General features: G+C 36.1%; 1 protein-coding gene across 2 annotated transcripts in view; it reads left to right on the forward strand.

Annotated features, from left to right (window-relative positions):
• Positions 1–23,811, forward strand: part of LOC113225927 — a 175,713-nt gene that overhangs the window by 30,053 nt on the left and 121,849 nt on the right. For both annotated transcript variants that reach the window (XM_026458398.1, XM_026458397.1), the window contains exons 2-3: positions 1,951–1,984; positions 18,184–18,214. The gene's annotated coding sequence lies outside the window, so the exon portion shown is untranslated. The remainder of the gene's footprint in view (positions 1–1,950; positions 1,985–18,183; positions 18,215–23,811) is intronic.

A 23,811-nucleotide genomic window follows, 5' to 3' on the forward strand; every position in this document is an offset into this window, starting at 1 on the left:
GTAGGTCATCGCTGGCAACACAAATAAGTACTTAGTAGGTTTTTTGGCATATAATTTAACTTACTATAAAAACACACCAACCGTGCCAGTAATGACAGGAAATGCATTGTTGACCGACACCTTGAGTAATCCCGTCAACACCGATCACCGATCACCTTTGACACCACGTGTTGTGTTACTACTTCCCTGTTTATACGGTGTCCGTTTCACACTTGCGTAAGGGCTTGACGTTCTTTTACGGTGAATACGTGTTGATTGGACATTCTTATTTTATTTTACATAATGCACAAAAATACCTTGTCCAAGAGGTGCAGAAGGTCTTAAAATTAACCTACATATCTGACAAAGTTGGAACTTACGTAATTGAAAGTCGGGTACACTTTTGAACAACGTCAACAGATTGAAATTGCACCTTAAAACATGTCTGTAGGTGATATTCGTTAAATAATATTAAAATTTGGGATCTACATAGATCTCAAACGTAATCATACCTATATGACTTTGGAAAGCCGTAATATGATAGCAAATTCATTTGAGTTTAAACTCATAGAACACTTTCGTGATACTAGGGCACGGGATGAACAAGTGTTGCGCCTGGTGGTAAGCCTAAGGTAAAATCCATAACAGTTGCAATGCCACTCAGAAATTTCAATCACAAGGATCTGAATGCCAAGTCAAGGTTTGACAAGTCCTGTGTACTTGTAATATCACCAGCACCCTTAACCCTTCAAAACCGGAACGCAGTATTTCTCATATTACTTCCATACACGAACTCTTTTACAAAGAGCTTTTTGGTACTAAATTCTTCTTTGAAAGAGTTTTACTGAATCTTTCCAAAGAAATTCCAAAAAACTTTATTTTCATTAAAACAATTGTCACTTACATGAGAACTTAAAACTAAACAGATAATTAATAAATGTTCAAATTCAAGCTGCAGTTACAAGCTACAAAACGAAAAACAGAAATATCTAAACATTTGATACGAACTGGAAGTTATCAATTTCAAATTAAAAGATATTTTTTAATATTATACAATTGAAATGTTTATTACTGCAGTGAATAGTTGTAAACAATAATTATTAAACTTTTTTATTATATCAGATTGATATTATTATTATATTCCGATTTTATACTACTTTTATTTTGATTTTAATGGAATTTTATGAATTACTTCAATTTAATGTGTTTTATAATCGTTGTTATTCGAAATGAATGAATTTCAATTTTAATTACAAAATTTTCCTAGATTGTTAAAGTAAGAGCTATTTACGTATTTATGAGAAAAGTGATCCAAAGCTATTGTAGAGATTGTTCACAATCATTTTACAAACAATTGCGACGGGTAGTTTAGTAGCCAATGTAAGATGACACCGGTCTCGCTCCATAAATGGAGAAAAGTATCAAGATTGTCGACAATTTAAGATGTAGGCCTAGACGGGTCGTTCACCTCGTCCTCCTGAGGTGAGATTTGGCTAGATCAGTTTCTTAAATTGTTTCGTCTCGTAGACCATGTGCCAATTTTTACCCGACTTGAAAAAAAGGAGGTTCCCAATTCGATTGTATTTTTTTTGGTTATGCGATTTCTCCGACATTTGTGAACTGATTTCGATGATTATTTTTTGTTGGAAAGGGAATAAATATATCAGTAGTAGTTCTATTTGCAATTGAACAAAATATTTCACCTCTAGGGTGACAAATTAGGGAATGAATCCGGTGCATTGGATTTCACCCACTTTCCGCTAGCCGATTTGAATAAAATTTCGTAAATAGATGTAATGCCACAAACAAGCAATCACGTTATGTTTTTTCTTTTATGCTTAATCTGTGTTTATTTTATATCAGTGAATAAAGCGTTTATTTATCTATCTATCTAACTTTCAGTTCGGTTTTTTTAAGTTATAATTATTTGTGTTTCGTGTAGCATAATATTATAAAATATTTTTTTTACAGATTCATCATTTTTCACACGGTGCCACTCACTTTGGTAAGTTTAGATGTATGGTGAGAAACTTTATTTAAAAAAATACATGCAGTTTCATACAACTGCCTCTGTAACCGAAGGGTGCTAGTCTGCGGTCCCGGGTTCAGTTTTCTCGTGAGTTTGGGTGTATTTTGTGGTTATCTATGTGTATCTCCATGTCAAGAGTGTGTGCGTTATTTTAAATTTTAAACAATTATCTTTTTTTTGTTTTCAAGATGTATAAGGTCCCCTTACTTTTATGTTGCTAAGTAATAAGACCAACAAGTCATCTGCCGTCCGCTAACTATATACCCGATAACCCGATAATGAAAACGGGGTTTCAGAATAATGAAATTGTTTAATAATATTTCAGCTATGCATCGTTAGGGTAAGTTCCGATAAGTCGAACACGGAAACTACTTTTAACCGTTTTAAAAAGAGAATTTTGTGCTCTATCTTTTGCTATTTAAAACGGTTATTTGACCATTTGTCACTTAGGCGCCTTTTACTTAGTAGATGGTAGTCATGCACTTATGATTATCATCACAAAGACCCGAGTGACACTGCTATTGCAATCATCCTGAGACGTAAGTTGACAAGTCCCACGTGCCTGTAATTTCACCAGCAACCTTACCCTTCAAAATAGGAACGCAGTAATGCTCATATTACTGCTTAGCGGCAGAAATAGGTAAGCCGGAACCACTTCCTTGAACAAACTCTTTCACAAGGACCTCTACGGCTACTTGCTCTCCCTTAGTCAAGATCAGTCTGATTAGGAATGAACGGTGTCTATATTTTTTATTTGAATACAAAAGGCACAGAATACAAAGTAGAGAATAACGATGTGTTGAATCATTACATAACATCGAATCAGTCAGATGAAACTCAGTTATGGGCCAGTACAGCTATTGATCGATAAATAGCTGCAACTAGAAAGCGATTGCTATTACGCAATACGATGATATACTTAGATTGTAAATTAAACGATCGATTAAATGATTGCTATATAGTGAAATTGGAAAATGAAAATGGCTCTAGGCGATTGAATCTGTTTTCCAATGACGGAACAAGACGTAACCTTACCTACTTACGTTACCTATTTCTGCCGCCAAGCAGTAATGTGCGCATTACTGCGTCTGGTTTTAAAGGGTAAGGGTGCTGGTGAAATTACACGCACATGGGACCTTATGTCACGCCCACAACACCCGGCCGATAACGCCGAGGGGTTTTAAGTTAGTATTCCCGCTATCGGAAGGTCAGTCCCACGTAACTCTCGAGCCTGCCCGTGCTCAAGAGTACGCATAAAGCATTTCCCCCTTTAAAAAAATAAAAGAAAAAGGGTGATGGGCGCAGAGGCAGTGCACCTCATATCTTTGCGATTTAAAGCTCTGAATAGCACTGCAACTGTTAAGAACAGGTGTGTCGTTTTCCATCAGGCGCACGTCTTGTTCGTCTCGTCACTTAGTATCATAAAAAAATACGTAAAAGTTAGTAATTGATTACATAGCGAAAAGAGAATAAGTACGTTACAAGAATAATTTCCTTATTCAAACTAAGGCCTACGTAAAGGTGTTTTCAGAATTTATATATCTTATTTCATTTCGGAAATATAGAATTGAACAACGATCGATCTGACATCCACAGCAAAGAAGAACGAATTAAATGTACTGTGTCCTGAGAACAAGTTTTGTAGATAGATCTTTGTTCTACGGATGAGTCGATTTACTTTATGAGACGTAAAATTTTTTGCATGCTTATCATATTTTTGGCGAAACATGTTTGTCATCACTAATATTACTTTGTTGTCTTGACCACCGTGTTTGTAGCAAATAAATGATTTGATTTGAAACACAACAATCTCCTCTCTCGCTTTGGTAATTGGTCTTCTGTACATCAAGAGAAGATTTTAACCCCTAGCGTTAAAAAAAATAACCACCTCCGCTGGCGAGGCCGTATAGCCTCTCAGTTCAACGTCTACCGGTAAACTCCTAGCCGATTCCCTCCTACGGTACGGTGTTCTAGAAGTCTTCAGAGCATGCTCAACCGAGATATGCGGCCGCCTGAGGTCTACTCTAGGTTTGCTGTTTAGTTTTTTATAAGCCTTCATCTTCGCACTTTTTCCGGTGGCACGGCATATGTTATTACTAAGAAAAACCCCCTAGCATTAGAATTCGTGTCTTAATTCATGATATAAATATCTCCAAATTTCGTAATATAAAAGAAAGCTGAGTGTCAAACCGATACGGCGTTGTTTATGCAACACGAAGCGTCTTTATGCGGCAATTTGATTTATTGACTTTAGAATTTTGATTATTGCCTTGTTTTTTGTTTTATTGTTTGTTTTCATTCGTAAATAATGTTTTCGTTTTTTACACGATTCGTAATATTGCTAGAAAAATATTGAGCAATTTATAAAAATAATCTAGACATTGTTACTACGTGGTTAGATATATTTCAAAAAGCTTGCAGTAGTGGTCGAAAAGGCTCGAGCCTTTTAGCCCTTTTTTAAGACTCGCCGCTTTATAGCGATGGCTAGAAGGCTAAAAAGCTAAATAACTCTCAAGCCCTCGAGGCTAATTGTATTTATGGCTTTTGCTAGCCGTCAAAAAGGCTCAAGCCTTGTAGCCCTAAATTTAAAGCTTGCGAGTCTTTTTTAAAGGCGGACTCACAAAACAGTAGTTCTAAAATGGCTCACTAAAAAAGGGCTTGAGGCTTTTTTTAGGCCTAGGCTTTTTTAAAGCCTTTTTAGAATAGTGGCGTCGTGGCGTAGTGGTTAGTAATCCTGACTGCTAATCCAGAGGTCGTGGGTTCGATTCCCACCGAGGACAAATGTTTGTGTAATGAACATGATAATTTGTTCTGTGTCTATAAATGTATATGTTTGTTTATCGGTTGTCTAGTATCCATAACACAAGCTTTAGTTTGCTTACTTTGGGACTAGATAGCGTTGTGTGAATATGTAGTGACATATTTATTATTATCCATTTATTATTATTAATATTGTAGCCATCACTATAAAGCGGTGAGTCTTAAAAAAAGGCTAAAAAGCTCGAGCCTTTTTGACCGCTAACGCCAGTCTTCTAAAAAGGCTTTAAAAAAAGCCTCGGCCTAATAAAGCCTCAAACCCTTTTATAGTGAGCAATTTTAGAACTACTGATTTGTGAGTCCGCCTTTAAAAATGGCTCGCAAGCTTTAAATTTAGTTCTAAAAGGCTCGAGCCTTTTCGAACTCTTTTGTGAGTCCGCCTTTAAAAAAGACTCGCAAGCTTTAAATTTAGGGCTAAAAGGCTCGAGCCTTTTCGACCACTAGCTTGCAGCGTAATCGTAAATTACTTATTATTTAGTAGCAGCTCCTTGTGAAAGAGTTCGTCCAGGGAAGTACTGCCACCTTACCTATTTCTGCCACCAAGCAGTAATGTAAGCATTACTGCGTTCCGGTCTTCAAGGGTTAAGGGTGCTGGTGAAATTACAGACACATGGCAGTGCCCCTCAGATCCTTGGGATTTGAAGCTATACAGACCGACGAATCGCTTACCACCAGATACATGTTTGTTCGTCCCGTGACTTGGCGTCATAAAAAAATGTAAATCGCGAATATTTGTTTTTTCAAACATTTTAACGTTTCGGTTACTTTACCGATCCCACGATCACGGTTGATGCCATGACCATATTAACTGTATGATTTCCAAAAGACAATTTACGGATAAAATATACTTGATTTAAGTTAGCTATAGATGTGGAGGTGAGCAACACGCCTGTCCACAATCAACTTAACATTATTTTTTATGATAACAAGTGACGGGACGAACAAGTCCTGCGCGTGGTGGTAGGCTACACGGCTGTCTATAGCAGTTGAAGTGCCGTTCAGACCTTTAAATCGCAAAGATATGAGGGACACTGCCACTGCGCCTGTCACCCTGAGACATAAGTAGACAAGTTCCATACGCCTGTAATTTTACCAGCACCCTCGAAACCGGAATACAGTAATGCTCGTATTACTGCTGGCTGCAGAAATGGATAAGGTACCAGTACTTCCCTGGTAAAGCACAATCTAAACATTCACAGGTAAGACATAAATAGTCATAATAAAAACAAAATAAAAACGAAATAAAATTAGCACACAGACTATTTACTTAAACATATACAAAGACATTAAGTATAAAGATAGAGTGTGCGGTGACAGCTGCGGTAACAAAGGGCCGCTAACTCAGTACGTATTTGCTGGAAAACTCGGCTCGTTTCTAGCACTGGTTTTTAGTTAGAATCCCAAGTGACGTCACGGAACAACTTACGCAAGCATACTTATTATTTTACAATTCTTAATTGGGCTACCATCGTTCATCAAGTTTGTATGCGAATAACTATCGCAATAATCGATAACCTAAAAAACGCGACGTGTCAACAATAGATCAGTGTCAATATGCGCTGATATTCTCTACATTATTATTTCCTAATTAACACAATTTCACAACATATTCCAAATAAGGGCAAAACCCAAGATTATTGTCGCCATTGGATATCGCGGTCGTAGTGCCACTGCGCATTAACTTGTAACAGTTTTCGCTGCGGAAATGCGCGCACGCAGCGAATACTGAGCGTTTATGACGACCGCATCCGGGACGACGCTTTGTAAAAGGAATATAAGATGGGTGCGGATATGTGACAAGAATTTTTTATATGAAAATAATGGCTTGGAGATTTATACACATACGTATGTCTACATATATGTATTCAAGTACAATCTTACTCTTCTGCGTACAATATAAATCCGGTGACTTACTAGTCACGTCATGTTGATCTCTGAGTTGAATACTTATTCCTTCAGGAGGTTCATCTGCAGATTGCTTGTCCGGTATCTTCTTGGTATGGATATGGGTATGCGGCCCCAGACTCGTTTATACCGATTCTGAAGACTACAATATCCCATTACCCTATTCTTCACCCACTTTTTACCACCACCAAATTACTCTCTGACTCGTTTTGTTTTTGACGCGGATCTCTCTTGCGTAGTGCATAGTCTGTTTCGGCGAGGAAAGCAACCCAAAGCAGATATTCAAAAGAGTCTAGTAGTACTGACAATCGTCAGTCCTACTAGACTACTGTATCCAGTAAGACAAGGTGGATAGGGCAACGGTAAAGGGGTATACCTCTCCTCAATCGTAGCAGCTGTCCATTCCACTGAGTCAAACCTGGACGAGTGCAAGCGCTTGCGAAGGCGGTTGCGCCCCTTAAAATATCATATGTAATAGACTGCTGTTTTATTGGATCCGTTTTTCGGTACCTAAACGTTTTCCAAAAGTTATGAACCTTTTTCTACACGCAGGTTTTATCATCATGTTTTCCTTGACCGTTTTACCGAGAGTCATTGCTATAAACATTCACTAACGTAGCTTGGAAATTAAAGTTGTACACATCCCGCTTTTTTCCACTGGGTTACCTTATCGTGTATTTGCCTGATAATAGGCCAAGCAAACCTTGAAAGAGCCTTTAGAAAACTATCTGATGGCATTACGTGTTAATTGCCCTTACGTACACTTATTATTATCTTATAATCTTCTCGTGTCTGGGTTTGTCTTGTCTGTATTATATTTCTATCCGTACTGTATATTTTTGCGAATAGATGACGTTGTGTAGTGAATGTTTCAGGTTTTGTGAGAGGATGGATGAGCGTGTGTCTTCTATGAATTGCTAAATGTATTGATGTGTTTATTTACGGATGTCATAATGTTGTAATGAATAGCTCTAATGCTGTGTAATTGTATAAAAATAAATATATTGTGTATTCACCTATTGGTAATGTTTAAGTTCCCAATTGCCAAAACATTTGTTTCGTCTAATAGCCAGAAGGAAAGTATGCGTCCTTGAATAGACTCATGCAGTCTACAATGACTTGATTGTGCCAGAGACAGAGACTTAGATATATTTCATATAAAAAACACCCAGCAGTTTATTCGTATGTGCAAGCAATTTTTTTATCTTTACGTCCTTTTAATTTTACATTTCTAATTATGTTTTTTTTTTGTATTTCATTGGTAACTCTAAATTTCGTAGTAGCCTGTAGCGGCTTGGTAACTTGTATGGCTGCTAACAGATTGACTGCACGTTGGCAGTTAATGCGTGAAATCTTAATCATCCTCATGCAGACGAGACCTCGACAGCATTAAGTTGATAACGACTTCATGCATTAACTGCATGTAGTCAAAACTGACTTCATGCAGCCGAGATCGACTGCATGCACTTTATGCGTAAAGTCGTTATCAACATCATCCAGTCATAGTTTTGCCTGCATGAAGTTGATTACGACTTCACGCATTAATTGCAAACATGCAGTTAATCTGTTAGCAGACTATTGTGAAGGTATGTATATAATTTTCAAAGATTGTTTAGTAGCAGTAGAGTTCCTCCTGACAGAGTTTGTCCGGGGAAGTACGGCCACCTTACCTATTTCTGCCGCCAAGCAGGCGACAGGTGCAGTGGCAGTGCCCCTAAGATCTATGCGAATTAAAGTTCTGAACGGCACTGCAACTGTTATAGACAGCCGTGTACCGTACCACCACGAGCACGACTTGTTCGTCCCGTCACTTGTTATCACAAAAAATAATGTTAAGTTGATGGTGTACTTTTGAATAAATTCATAAATATAGACTCCACGAGCGGTATTTTGACTTCATCGCAATAGCCAACTGCTGGTATAGCAATCTGCATCTGCTATGCAACGGTTTGGAGAACAATAAACATCGAATATATAAACAAAAATAGAGACGAAATAAGGGCTATACATTACTGGTAACTCATCCGTGACGCATCACTTATAAATATCAATTCTCATTTGCAGCGCCAACAACTGACCTGTGTGTACGTCTCCGTATATTCCAAAAATATTTTGTATTTATTGTAATAAAGGTAATAATCTCTAACAATGGCGAGCTGTTCCATTCGGCGGTGTGGGGCAGCAAAACATATAATTACAAAACAAACGGAATCAAATTTCATCGGTAATCAAAATATGAAATATGTAATTTTGTACTTTTCGTCAATTATGACAAAGCTTTTTAAGACAAGTTAACTGGTCGATTTGAAAAGACACAATTGATGACACCCATTGACGACATCCGTCAATTGTTTCGAATTCGGGCAGGCCAATTGTCACAGTAATGCTTAGAGGAGGGAAAAAAATCATAGTCTAAGAAGCAATGATATGGCAGAATAGTTTTCAAACCAATTAAATGACATTTCTTCTCTATTTCTGGATTGATACTCGATGACAATAAAGTTCCAGAACAACTTTTTTTACTAGAATGACCCACAACAAGCCAGGAACTCGATTTGAAAACGAAACTATTTTTTGGATCTAAATGGCGTATATTTGATTTTTCAAACAGACGTCGTCGAAGTACGGACCGACGTAATGTACTTATCTTGTATCAGATTACAATTATTTATTAACTCAATTTTTTGTTCTTAAGACAAACAAACTATTGAATTTAACAGACCCTGAGTCTACATCACTGACTAGATGCCTTGCGGCAGCAATAAAACAAGCGTCGATCTATGGTATAGCAAAGTCAATGGTGCATCCATAAATGGTAAGCTTACTTATACGGTGAAGTAGTTTAGAACAAATCAATGTATTGGAAAAAGGTGGATATACTATATAGGATTTCTAGTTTGTCTTGTTTACTGTATAGTGCTGACGAAAGTTAGTTCCCATAACACCGTTTTATGGTCATGGAACCACAAAATGTTATCATATAACAAATGTTTAACAATTTTTTTCGTCATGGAACTATCAATCGCAAGTTATGCTGTAGTTTCATGACAACAAAATGTTGTTATAGTAAATTATTTTGTAGTTCCACGACTATAAAAATGAGTTACAAAAAGATTTGTTATGCGAACTAAACAACTCCGTGGGCTAAATATATATTATTTATAAATAAAAGTGGGAAAAAAGCTTTGTTGGTTGAAAACCAACAAAGCTTTTTTCAGAGTCGTCTAATATCGCTGGGATGATGATTTCATGTGATCTGACTTTACATTCATATGCTTTTGACATGCCAACAACATGGATGAAACGATTCGGTTTGTCATTTCTCATCTGTTCCCTAACATACTTAAGCTTTTTTTAGAGATTTTTAACCACCATGTAAACTATAAAAACCATAACCACTATGTAAATCATAGCCACCATGTAAATCGTAGGCACCATTCAAACCGTAGCCACCATTTTTTTTATAATATCAAGTCGAGCTACTCGTGTGCCTGATGCTACACGCCTGCCCATAACAGTTGCAGTGCAACTCAGAACTTTAAATCGCAAAGATCTGAGGGGCACTGCCACTGTACCCGTCACCCTGAGACATGTTGACAAGTCCCATGTGCCTGTAATTTCATCAGCACCTTTACTCTTTAAAACACATTAATGCTTTCATTACTACTTGGCGGCAGAAATAGGTAAGGTGGCAGCACTTCCCTGGACGAACTCTTTCACAAGGAGCTCTACCGCTACTAATGAGTGATGTAAACCATAGCCACTATCTAAATCATAGCCACCATCTAAAACATAGCCACCATCTAAATTATAGCCACCATCTAAATCATAGCCTCTATCTACACCAAGCCTCCATCTAAACTATAGCCACCATGTAAACCATAGCCAACAGGTAAGCCATAGCCTACCATAACCACCAAGCAGTTTCTATATTTAGCATTGCCGAACGGTCACCCCGAGTCACTTATCGATATTTATTTATTTTTAACCGACTTCAAAAAAAGGAAGAGGTTCTCAATACGACTGTATGTTTTTTTATATGTATGTTACGCGATAACTCCGGTATTTGTGAACTGGTTTTCATGATTCTTTTTTATTTCTTGCTATTTGCATTATGCTCTATCCGGTTAAGGTGCGATGCCATATGGATGCTTGTCTATAAAGTTTGTAAATGTTCAATCCTGAAAAAGTAATGCCTTTATTATACCTTACTTTATAAATATACCTCACAGAAAGTTTAACTAGCTGATGCCCGTGACTTCGTTCGCATAAAAAAACGAATCGGCCTAATTGTAATAAGTATGGTTTTTTAAACATGATCGCATCAAGACGATTCCGCGTTAGTAAGTTTAATGACTCCTAAGATGAAAAAGTTCAAGGAATATGATTTTTCATGAAAACATTTTTACCCCTTTTCACCCTTTTAGAGGTTGAATTTCGAAAAAATCCGTTCTTAATACGCCTACACTAAATAAAAGTAACATTTCTAGGACTAACAGTTTTTGAGGTCCGCGCATCTACCAGTGAATTGTTGTGGAATATTCTTCTTTATACAATTGTATATAGATTAAAATTGTATTTTTTTATATTTTGGTTTTCATTGGATTAGATTTTGTAAATTTCTAGCAGTAGCTATATTACTGTAAAGTGATGACGTCACGATGACCTCATTAGATACTAATAATTCAAATATAAGATGTTTATGTCACTTATGGGCTGCGTCAAAAAGAGTTAGGTAAGCCGGGCGTAATTTGAGTTTGAATCCGTAGAATGATTTGCGGTTACCATTAGCTGCCGGAAGCAAAGAAGATTTAGATTGACATGTGATCTCTCTAAAATACACGTCATATTGTATAAAATCATCTTGTTAACTAACTTTAAGAGGTCTAAAGTACCTGTTTAGAGGTGTATTGAATTCTGTAGCGGGTTGGTGATGAAGTCATTTTGACCGCTTTTCTGTTTTTTTATGATGTCCACGGACCAACAGCAACAATGTAATAGCAGTAGAGCTTCTCGTGAAAGGGAAAAAACTGCCACCTTACCTATTTCTGCCGCCAAGCAATAATATCGGCATTACTGTGTTCCGGTTTTTAAGGGTAAGGGTGCTGGTGAAATTACAGGCACATGGGACTTGACGGGCGCAGTGACAGTGCCCGTCAGATCTTTGCGATTTAAAGCTCTGAGTGGCACTGCAACTGTTATGGACAGGCGTGTAGCTTACTATCAGGCGCACGACTTGTTCGTGTCGTCACTTGATATAATAAAAAAAATCTGAAGGACACTGTCTTTGCGCCCGTCCCCCTAAATCAGAAGTCGACAAGTCCCATGTTCCTGTAATTTCACCAGCACATGTACCTTTCAAAACCAAAACGCTGCAGAAATAAGTAAGGTGGCAGTACTTCCCTGAACTCTGAACTCTTTCTGAAGACTATAATCGGCTGCAATAGTCCACTGCTGGTCACATACCTCTGTGAAAAGGAAGTTTAATGACAATCGCCTCGCGAAGTAGGTGGGTCAGCGTGTGCAGTGGGTATAGTCGGAATTAACTCCCTTCTACCTTATTTGTATCACGTTTTGCTTTTCACGGGAAAGTGGAATAGCGTATCAAGATCCACACGTCTCTTAACAAGAATGAAGGAGGAAAATTTTGTTATAGGCTGTTTTTTTTACGATATCAAGTGACTGGTCGAACAAGTCGTCAACCCGATGATAAGCGACACGCCTGTCCATAGCAGTTGCAGTGCCACTTAAGAGCTTAAAATCGCAAAGATTTGAGAAACATTACCACAGAACCTGAGACAACCCTTCAGAACCGGGACACGGTAATGCTCACATTTTGTGCTAGGCGAACGAAATAGGTAAGGTGGCAGTACTTCCCTAGACGAACTCCTTCACAAGGAGCTCTGTTACCGCTAAAACTTTGTTGAAACAAAGCTCTCCTTTGCTCCGTTTTAGTAGATAAAGGCCCTAAGTTTGTTCCACTGGCTGCATTCCGCACTTGTTTCAAGCAAGCGCCCAAAGCAGTGATGACCTCATAAGTAAAACCAGAATCCAGTCAGGTTCTGTTCATTAGTAATCGGTACAAGTGCTTACATTCATAAGTCTTATATTCATCTTTAATCTCATTACCAAGTGCTTACATTTATCTTTTATTTTTATTAATATTTAAATTCCTTTTTATCTAATACTAATTGATTAGGGTAACAATATTTCAGAAGTGTAAAACAATATCGATATGTAATTTTTTCACAGCATTCCGCATTCTAAGAATACAAACAAATTAAATAATAAAAAGATACTTTCTTTTAAGCAACCGTGACCGTAGGATCTGTAAAGGACCCGAAACGTTGGTTTGTTTAAAAGACAAATATGCGTGATTAAAATCCGTCAAACACTTTCATTTTCTTCACTTTCTTTTTTCAAAACATATATATTTTATTTTTCGGGTATGTTACTTTATACATATTGTTTGATAGAGCATAACATTTATTTTTACTTCCTAACTCGTTACATTTACTCTTTAATCCAAACAATAACTTTTAATTCAGATAAGAGGTTAATTTATAACCCCCATTTAACGTATAATATGCCCTAGAATTTACCACGTTTAAAAGTAAATTCAAAAGAGAAAGTTCTTTCTTTTCGTGTACAGTAGGCTACAGGTAAGGAGTTAAACAAACTGTTATAATTCTTAATTTAAACTATTTTGTACAATGTTTTTAATAAAAATTTGACCAAAAGTCTTTTACAATTTTGCATGTTTACAACCTTGAAAAGAATTTCAATTAAACATGTACGTATATTTCAAATATACACGATCCTTTTGCAACATATATATTATGTTGTGATCGAAAAGATTTGTATCTTCTTCTCGTTAGCAAATTCTTTGCGGAAAATTCTTAAAAGTGAACAATTTTTTGCCATCTGCGTCACGACAGTTTTCTTAGAAGTAGTACTATAGAAGGGAAAATCGGAGGTAAGAAGCGCAGAGGAAGACCGAGACGACGTTATTTAGATCAGATAAAGGAAAAAAGTTAATGTCGTGTCGTAACACAAACTCAAGCGATTACTTCACCGACATTGTTATTATTATTTTATGACACCAAGTGGCGGGACGAAGAAGTCGTGCGCCTGATGGTAAGCGACACGCCTGTCCATAACAGTTGCAGTGCCACTGTCAGCTTTATATCACAAGGATCTGAGGGGCACTGCAATTGCGCCCGTCATCATGAGGTTAACAAGTTCAACGTGCCTGTAATTTCACCTGAACGCGGTAATGCTCACTTTACTGCTTGGTGGCAGAAATAGGCAAGATGGCAGTACTTCCCTTGACGAAATCTTTCACAACAAACTCTACTGCGACTTAAAATTGTTTAATATTTCTAAAATAGTGCCATCCTATTCACTCTTCCATTAGAGTCAAAAAACCGGCTCAACTATTGGATAACGCATATAGTAATTTAATTAAGATTTACATCCAACTCTACCCCGTTTATGATAAGTACTGTTTATAGTTCAAAGTTTAAAGCTGGGTGCCTTCATGATACTATTACGAATTGTGTTGTTTAACCTACACAATGTTATATTGTTTCCATGTCCCAGTTAGCTGTTTTTAATAGACGAACGAAATAGACGAAGATTAACATGGTGATTTTATTTGGTGGCAATCATTCATGTCAACTCAGTGGCCTTCTGTTCATATTCCCTTTATCGTTTTCGAAAATTATGCCGACAACATTAATTCAACAAATACGAGAAATTGTCCAATAAAAAAATGAAATTGTTAACAATCTGTTAACAATACAGCCACAATAGTATAGAATTTATCCGCGTAGTTGCAGACGCGGGCGGCGCACGCGCAGGTAGAAGTGATGCGCTTGAGGCGATGTCCGATTCTTGTAGGGTTGTCAAAAAGAATAAGCAAGCACGTTCGTTCTTTGATAACAAAAATATTGAAACTCATAATGGATTTCTCGAGATTAACCGTGACAAATGTTGCGCTGTAGTGGAACCGCAATGAAAAAAATTCTTTAGATATCTTTATACTATGTACTCGTATGTACATAGTATAACGCGATATCTAAAGAATTTTTTACATACGACAACATAGTATACGTTTCTTTTTATGGTATACAAACCAGTGAACAAATGGAAGATTTTAGACTCGTGGTTATTCTATTTAATACGGTATGATTTATTTTTAATTTCCTAATATTTCGGAACAGTTACACGATTAATCGTCACGGGTTGACTAGCCAGCGGCAAATGACAGCTTTAAGAACAGACATCTGTCTACCCTCTTTCGCTGTCGACGACGACTTTCATCTCGAATACTTGTGGCGTTACCAATTTTTTTAAACGTTTGGCACTTTATGTTCTCGATGCCTTCTCATACCAAACCTCAGTAGTAGCCTCAGTATTAACCAACTGATCACAAAATGAAGTAGTAGCTGTAGAGCTCCTTGTGAAAAAGATCGTCCAGGGAAGTACTACCACTTTACCTATTTCTACCGCCAAGCAGTAACGAGAGATGAAGTAATTTTCATTTCTATTTCGAATGGTGTACTTACGGGCACATGAGACTTGTCAACTTTAGACTCAGGGTGACGGGCGCAGTGGCAGTTACCCTCAGATCTTCGCTATTTAAAGTTGGAAGTTGTAAACAACTGTCATGGATATGCGCGATGCTTACGACCAGTTGCAGGACTTGTTCGTCCCGTCACTAAATATTATAAAAAATATATTAATATATTTTTTGGTTAAATACTCCACTATTATTGGTACGAAGAAAAGTTCTTTCGATCTGACTGGACTCGGAACTAACCAGTGTCTCACCGACTGAGCTACGGATCAAGTCCGTCGATAAGAGCACTGCGAATGTGTTTTGTTTGTGTTGTTTAATCTTTTTATGAATAATATTAATAAAGTATCTTGAGTAGACAGCTGTGGGCCATAAGATCTTAAGTCTCATGTGTCTTTTTTTATGATAACAAGTGCAGGGACGAACAAGTCATGACTCTGGTGGTAAGCGTCACGCCTATCCATAACAGTTGTAGTACCACTCCACTCATAGCTCTCGCTCGCCACCCTGAGACATAATTTGAAAGTTTACTATTGTTTTTAGTTTTTACATCCCTTTCCATCTTTTTCATAGCCTTTCTACATATAAATTTTTACTTTGATTTACACTTTGATTACCCTAAAACATATTCACTATCATAATTTTCACTTTCAGTAACACTTATATATTCAAATCATAACATGTACTTATATATTAAATGGGTTATTTTAGATGCACCATTCACATTTTATTACATTTGTTATTTCAAAGAACAATTTCCCATTTAGTCCTTCTCTTTGGTTGTGACTGAAAACCAGCGTCTTAGGGAAGTTAGGTATATGCTGAGTCCGCGCCATTTCCATGGTATGACAAAAAATATTTTATTTTTCCTGTTATATTCAATCTAGATATAATTGTGTCATACTAGTAAATAAAGTGTTTTATCTATCTATCTAAGTTGACAAATCCTGTCCTGTGACTAACTACATTTTGAATAAGTTTTCTTTCATACAAATGAACGTATTTTTTTAACAGACTTCAAAAAAGGAGGAGGTTCTCAATTCGACTGTATGTTTTTTTTTGTTTTTTTTTTGTATGTATGCTACTCGATAACTCCGGTATTTGTGAACCGATTTTCATGATTCTTTTTTGTTTGAAAGGGGGTACTTCCATAGTGGTCCCAATTCATTTTGAAGAAAATCATCCACCTCTAAGGGTAGCTGTTCACGTATGAAGATTCATTTTTATAAATAGCGCCTAAATTTTAATAAGGAGCAATTATTTTAATGGTAGATATTGCAATTTCTCCAATTCAAGGCGTTTTTCTCTCCATATACTTTGAGTAGTGAGAACCGGTTTTTATTATCTCCAGTGTCAAGTCCTGTATAGTGGCGAATTTAAGGATATTTCAATAAAACTTAGCAAATAGACGTAATTCCACGTACTTTTGAGGTCGGTTTTTTTAGTACTCTGTACTGAGATTATTTGCAATAAAATGTCTGATGTCGCCAACCCTGCATCAGTTCGTAAAAGGCGTTGCTTTCTCCGTCCGAGATGGCTTCAACCGACCCACTCGCGCTCGTCGCATTCGTTCGGATTCGCGTTACGCATACGCGAGATCGCATTTGAAGCTTAGAGAAATTTCGTGCGAATCTTATTCATCATTCTAACCTTGAATTCACTACGGTGGGAATTTTACTAAGATAAATTTGAAAGTTTGTTTGTTGATTAATTATTCAACAACTGGATAGGTTTGGTTTAAAGTTTGTACATTTATAAAATCATTGATTGTAAGGTTTCTTATAATATATTTTTTAATTAGACTGTCTTATTTAACCCTTAACCCACACACGGTGTCCCTAACAATTTTGGTAATGTCCTTTTCATTTTGTCTCTATATTAATATAATAAATAATATAAGAAAATGTATCTTTTAGGCCTTGGGAAAGGCGAGAGTCTAAAATAGATATCCAAAATAATAACAATACTTTATTTCGTACAAAAACAATTATTACAAACTTTATTAAAAATTAAAACAATTATAACACAGTTGTTAGTAAAGAATTTAGGAATAAGGTTAGTATGATGCAATTCCAGTAGTCAAATTAAAATAATAAAAAAATACATACACACATACATACAAAATACATACATTTTCTATTTCTATTCAAACTTAAAATAAATTAAAATTATAAAATTAAAATTCAAAAACTATAACATCATCATAAATTTTTATTATTTTTTTATCATCGTCATCATTTCAGTCTGGTTGCAGCTCGGCTGAGCATAGGCCTCCTCTCTATCGCTCCATTATTTTTTTATAAATTCTTTAAATAAAGAAAAATATATATAGGGTAAAATAAAAACACAGCTGCACGTTAGAGACTCCGCGTGGCTCTAGGCCGCGTGTAATCTCAAAAAAAATATTTAATTTGATATGACATGTTCAAAAACAATCCCGTCACTAAACAAAAACGTTTCTTTTCAAATTGAAAACTATTTTCATAAACTTTCATTTCGTGACATTCATTTAGTGATAGTATTGATTAGAACATGCGATATTATTACCCGATACCGCAACAAATAGAGTACACATATTTACCTTAACTTTGAAAAGTAATACGCACAGAGTGGATAATATCGCCCTCTCAAATAAAAAATCTAATTTTTAAAACTACAAACCTAAGGTCGCCTGTTCTAAATTAATTCATTCTGTATTACTTACATTATTGCTCTGTATTATCAATTGCAATTTTTTAATGGTACAGGAAAGAATATTTCGTTCGTTCATTCAAGTGCCAAGTGTCAATTGTTTTTGATTTTTTTTTATTTCGATCTAAACCAATTTATTCAACTTTCAAAGTATACTAATTATTTATATCTTTATTTACAGATTTCTGCTATCACTTTGGGGATTCTAACACGTAAGTGCAAACACGAAATTATGTACAGTCAACATGCTTGATGTGCAAGCAATACACTTGTTCGAATATTACATTCGGAGCAGCGGTAGAAATGTAAAAATTACTATTTGGCATTTAAGTTTCTTTACCTTTTACATAGAGATATTATGTCACAATTTCGCCTCGAGAATATTCAATTAAATTTACTTTATTTGTACGTTTTATTGATGTTATAAAGTTTGATAATAGAATGTTCGTGCTTTTGAATTTGTGTTGTAAGAGATTTTGTTTATCTTCTCTGAACATTCACGTTTCTCTACAATTATCGATTACACGCATGGGAATGTCATGTCTAAATTGATTTAATCAATACATTAGCAAATCAATTCATTAAATTACAATCGACATTGCATTTAGTTTTAACAAAAATAATGTGTATTAAAAAAGCCGACCTAAAAAAATCGTGTAATTACATCTATTTGCCAAGTTTTATTGAAATCGGTTACTGGAAAGTGCGCGAAACCGGATTCATCCCTTGCCGCCCTTAGAGGTGGAATATTTTCCTTAAATGGGACCATTACTTAAGTGACACACAATGCTAGGGGCTATTATTGCCAATGACAATATTAACATTTGTAACTTAAAAAAAAACTGATCTCAAAAGTTTGTGGAATTATATCTATTGTGCCAAGTTTTATTGACGGTTAACGGAAAATGGGAGTAATTTAATAAACCGAATTCATCCCCTAGTTTGCCACCCTTACAGGTGTAAGACAGGTGTGACCTTACAGGTCTTCAAATTTAAATAAGGCCACTACTGAGGTACCCTCTTTCCAACAAAAAAAAATCACCAAAATCAGTTCACAAGTGACAAAATATTTATATACTCGAATTGAGAATCTCCTCCTTTTTTGATGTCAGTTAAATAGGAAAACAATTACATATAATTTGGAAATTAAGCTGTTTTTCTGACATAAAATCACGTAAATTTTGTTTTATTTTTATTTCAAACAATGTTTCAGGCTGTTTACAAGTTCTGTAGTCACAGCTAAGACGGTTTTAGTCATCATCCAGTCATGTCTAATAATATTAATCATGGAAAGGACCGCTAATCTCCATACTGTAGATCGTAACTCTGAAAAAGGTCAAAATTCCGTCTTGTATCTAGATCGCGCTGATCAACGGCCTGGAAGTAGTTTATATTATGTAAATGGCCGTGGATATCAATTACTCCCTCTTTAAGATTAAATATAAGTAGTCAGTATTTTTTAGCCGACTTGAAAAAAAGTAGGAGGTTATACGTTCGGCTGCATGCATGTTTTCAGATATCTTCGTCAATTGTGGACCGACTTTGAAAATTCTTCTTTTGTTTGAAAGGGTATACACCCGAGGTGGTCCCTGATACTGTTGTGGGTTCGTTTCGGCTATCACTAATTACTAATTATTTTCCGGAAATAAAAGTCGACTTTTTACTTGACACAATACGTTAAATCAACAAATCACCATGACATCCAGAAAAGAAAATATAAAATGTACAAAGGACTCCGTAACAGTCCCATTGACACCAGGAAGTCAGATTTTCTTTTTCAATTAAAAAGTTACAAATATTTATTATTTATTTATTTATTTCCCAACTTAATTTACTATTACAGGTTATCCACCCAATCCAATAGTCCAGCAAAATTACTACATGTAACACATGATATAAAGCGCTATCTTTGTGAATTCACTCAGAGAACATTGGAACAGATCGATTCCATTCGATATTTCGTTCAGGGTGTGCAGGGTGCGCGTTAGCGGAGATTCCGTCATGAAATTTGTCCTTCCACGCGACACTGCCAGTAGCAGTGGACGGCGACGTCGCTTGACGTATCTATCAGGAACACATAAGCCTAATACCCTTAGTAGCATCGGATTCAATAGCACACCTCTGATAACCTTCAACACGTACACTGCTAACGCTAAGTTCCTGCGCACGTGTAGCTCGTTGTATCTCACCATACTCAAAATGAACAAATTAGGATACATCAAGGGGTAGAAGGGGTAAACCCCGCCTTCAGTATAGATATCTCAGGAATTTGTTTTGAATGCGCTCCAGCATAAGACTATATCGCGTTTGATGTGGAGCCCATACTACCGCATATTCTATGTTATATTCAAATATTGACCATGAGGTAACATTATTTTCTGAACTTTAACACATATGTGTGTCAACAGATGGCACTGTGTGTTAAAAAATAATTTATAAATGTACCTTTGCTAGTATGGATAGACGGCGCTAATCCTAAACAATATAAAGAATTGCCGGTTATGGATACTATAAAAAACTGTGCAATAAGCGCAATCTAGTTGATTTATTTGTCATCACTAGAAATCAGAGTAGCTTTGATAAATTGTAGTTCGTCAATGTAAAACAAATTAGTTACGAAAATAGCACTTTGACATCTATTGCGACATCTGGTATGTACCAATAGATACTAAATACCCGAGTACATTGTCTTGTACCGATTACCAGTTTAATCTCTCTGCATAATGTTCCCTTTTTGTTTATAAATAAGGAAAAAAATCCGAAAATTTTAACGTTTCCTTAATGGTACGCAAATTTCAACTTTTCGTTATCCTGACAAAAAAAAATTTGCACAGAAATAAACTTTTTCCCCTTTTTATATTGGAATCAATTAAAAAATTGTATTATTGATAACCCAGAAATAAAAATCATGTTACATGGTGTAATTGGTCGACTATCTACCACATATTTTGTATGAAATAAAGTGACGGGACGAACAAATCGTGCGCCTGGTGGTGCGTGTCTGTTCATGACATAAGTTGACAAGTCCCATGTGCTTGTAATTTCACCAGCATCCTTAACCTTCAAAACCGGAACGCAGTAATGCTAACATTATTGCTTTGCGGCAGAAATTGCTAAGGTGACGTTACTTCCCTGGACGAACACTCACAAGAAGCTCTACTGCTACTAAATATATTATATAGCAATCATTAATCATCTCCAATCGTAAACTCAAATCGATAATTCATAAAGTTCCAAATACCATTCAAATATTTACGATCATCGCAGTATGAGGTTGAAGTTATTATAAATAATTACCACGTCAGCTAGTTATCTTCTTCGTATACATGAGTTAATTGTGTTGAAATCAATACCAAATTATCTCTACGGACGATAAACACGTATGTTTTTATTTCTAGAGATTCTAAGGTATTCTAAGGTACCTATCTATCAACGTGTGATAATCTGAATTGATCGATTTCTTAAGAAGATTTGAAATGAAAGTGATTAGAAGTAATATATAGAAAAAAATAAATAACAATAATGAAGTAATAATAAATAAAATTAAGTCAGATCAAAAAACCACTTACAAAGTCACAAAATATAGGTATATTTTTTATCGAGGGACTAAAACGAGCTAATATATATCCGATGTGCTTAGCTGCCCGAGATTTAGCTTGCGAGGGTTGGGTGTCTGTTATTCCGAAGGTTTATATTGGCTTTTAGTCTTGAGGTGAAAATGCGGGAAAAAAAATTATTCACACCCAAGACACCCGTCAATTGTTTCGAATTAGGGCTGGCCAATCGGAGCGCAGTTGTCACAGTAATGATTTCACAGAATGGTTTTTAAACAAATTAAATGACATTATTAATATAAATTAAATTAAATGTCTCTATTTCTGTTTATACTCGATGGCAACACACCTACTCATCACTATTGTAAGATGTTTAGACATATGTTTGATCTTTAACTCTGATTGACATGCGTCAAGAAGATATAGAGATTCTGTAACGCTCATAATTTATTAAGTAATACCAGTTTGGTAACTGCGGTGGTAGTTGCATAAACTTCTTTATCTGTTAGAGATACGCACACGTTTATCCACGATCTCGACTTGTTCATCCCTTTAATTAGTTGTTATAAAAAAAAACTCGGAAGATCGATGATCTTATTAACCTCGTAAAACCTAGCAAATTACAATGGGAAAAGCATTAAACGCACAATGTACATTAAAATCTCTTAAATATAATTATGTGCTTCAGGTTCGAGTAAATATGCTCTCAATTTTATATGAAAAGACTTATTTTTCTATTATATACTATGGTTATACAGAAATTTGAATCCGACATTTTTTATTATAATAGGTACACTGGGCGTTTACGTGATCATAGTAATAATGTTTTCTGGGTCTTAATCACTTCACACCGTTTTTTTATGATACCAATTGGCGGGACGAACAAGTAATGCGCCTGGTGGTATGCGACACACCTGTCCATAGTAATTAAAGTGTTTAAATTGCAAAACGCCTGTAATTTCACCAGCACCCTTTCTCTTCAAAAGCTGTACGCAGTAATGCTCATATTACAGATTGGCAGCAGAAATCGGTATGGTAGCAGGCAGTACTTCCCTAAACGAATTCTTTCACAAGGAGCTCTACTGCTGCTATATGTACACGGCCTTAGGAGGTTTAAAGTATAAAATATCCAAGTTTAATTAAAATTACATTTGGTAAAGAGATCGACTCCATACATGTTTGTATGAAGAGCGTGGAAGCAAAATGCTTCAGGCAAAGTTTTGGAATATTTATGTGTTCAATACATTCTTAGTATAAAAGTTATCACCCAATAAAATTTTTATTTAAATTGTTCTACAAATATAGTTCATCACTAATTACTGTTAATTTTATGTAGGTATCTTCATATTAATATAACATAATAACCTCGTTTACAAAGGGCCCACCTTGATGATTCATAGATAGAGAGGAAGTCTGAAGACGAATGATCGGGGTTCATTATCAAGCTTATGTAGTATATAGTCGAGGATAGTTCAAATTCGCGTATGAAGTAATTGTTAAAAAGCGCGTATCTTCACCAAACCAAATTTCACGGGAGAGGAATGTTTTCGTTATTACTTTGTTATTTCAATGGCTATGACTTCCATTTTTGCACAGTAAGCATTAATTTATGTTGTCTACGAACTGATAAAAATAGATTCCCGTAAATCACGCTAATTTGGTTGCCACGACATTTACGCGGGTTTGATTTGGTGACAAAAATTAGCGAAATAGGTACCTCATACTCATAATCAAATGCTAGTTACGCATAATTACACTATCTCCGATGATATAGTTTTATTGCTAGGTGCGAGTCTCCTAGAAAGAAAAGAGGTCAATGTCCGCCGCACTGCCCCAACGCGAGTTGGAAACTCAACATTTCGATTCGTCCTTGAATGAGGTGAGCGTGACAGCTCCGCCACCAAACCAGAAATTTGTTAGTTGAATTTAACTGAAAAGTGGCAACTGCGAGAGGTAAGCGTGCCAACAGCCCCGGTACCAATCTGGACAAAAGGGGAGGGCAGCACCCTGCTACGTGCACGCTGGTTCGCTCACTCAAGGTACTAGCCTTTTGAGCTGATCTGGGGTATGGACCGGCTGCTAATGTGTGCAGGCTTGCTTACACAGGTACTAGCGCCCTTCGTTTATAACCATAGGTTGATATCACTGTAATCAAAACGTAGCAGAAAGATATGATCCTTCCCTGAAATACAGTTTGGAAGTTAATAACTTTCTCAAATTTTATAAACCATTTTCATGGCTTGTTAACCTCTCCA

This window comes from Hyposmocoma kahamanoa, unplaced genomic scaffold, assembly GCF_003589595.1.
Source record: "Hyposmocoma kahamanoa isolate Upper Pololo Valley unplaced genomic scaffold, ASM358959v1 180, whole genome shotgun sequence".
Taxonomy (NCBI): Eukaryota; Metazoa; Arthropoda; class Insecta; order Lepidoptera; family Cosmopterigidae; genus Hyposmocoma; species Hyposmocoma kahamanoa.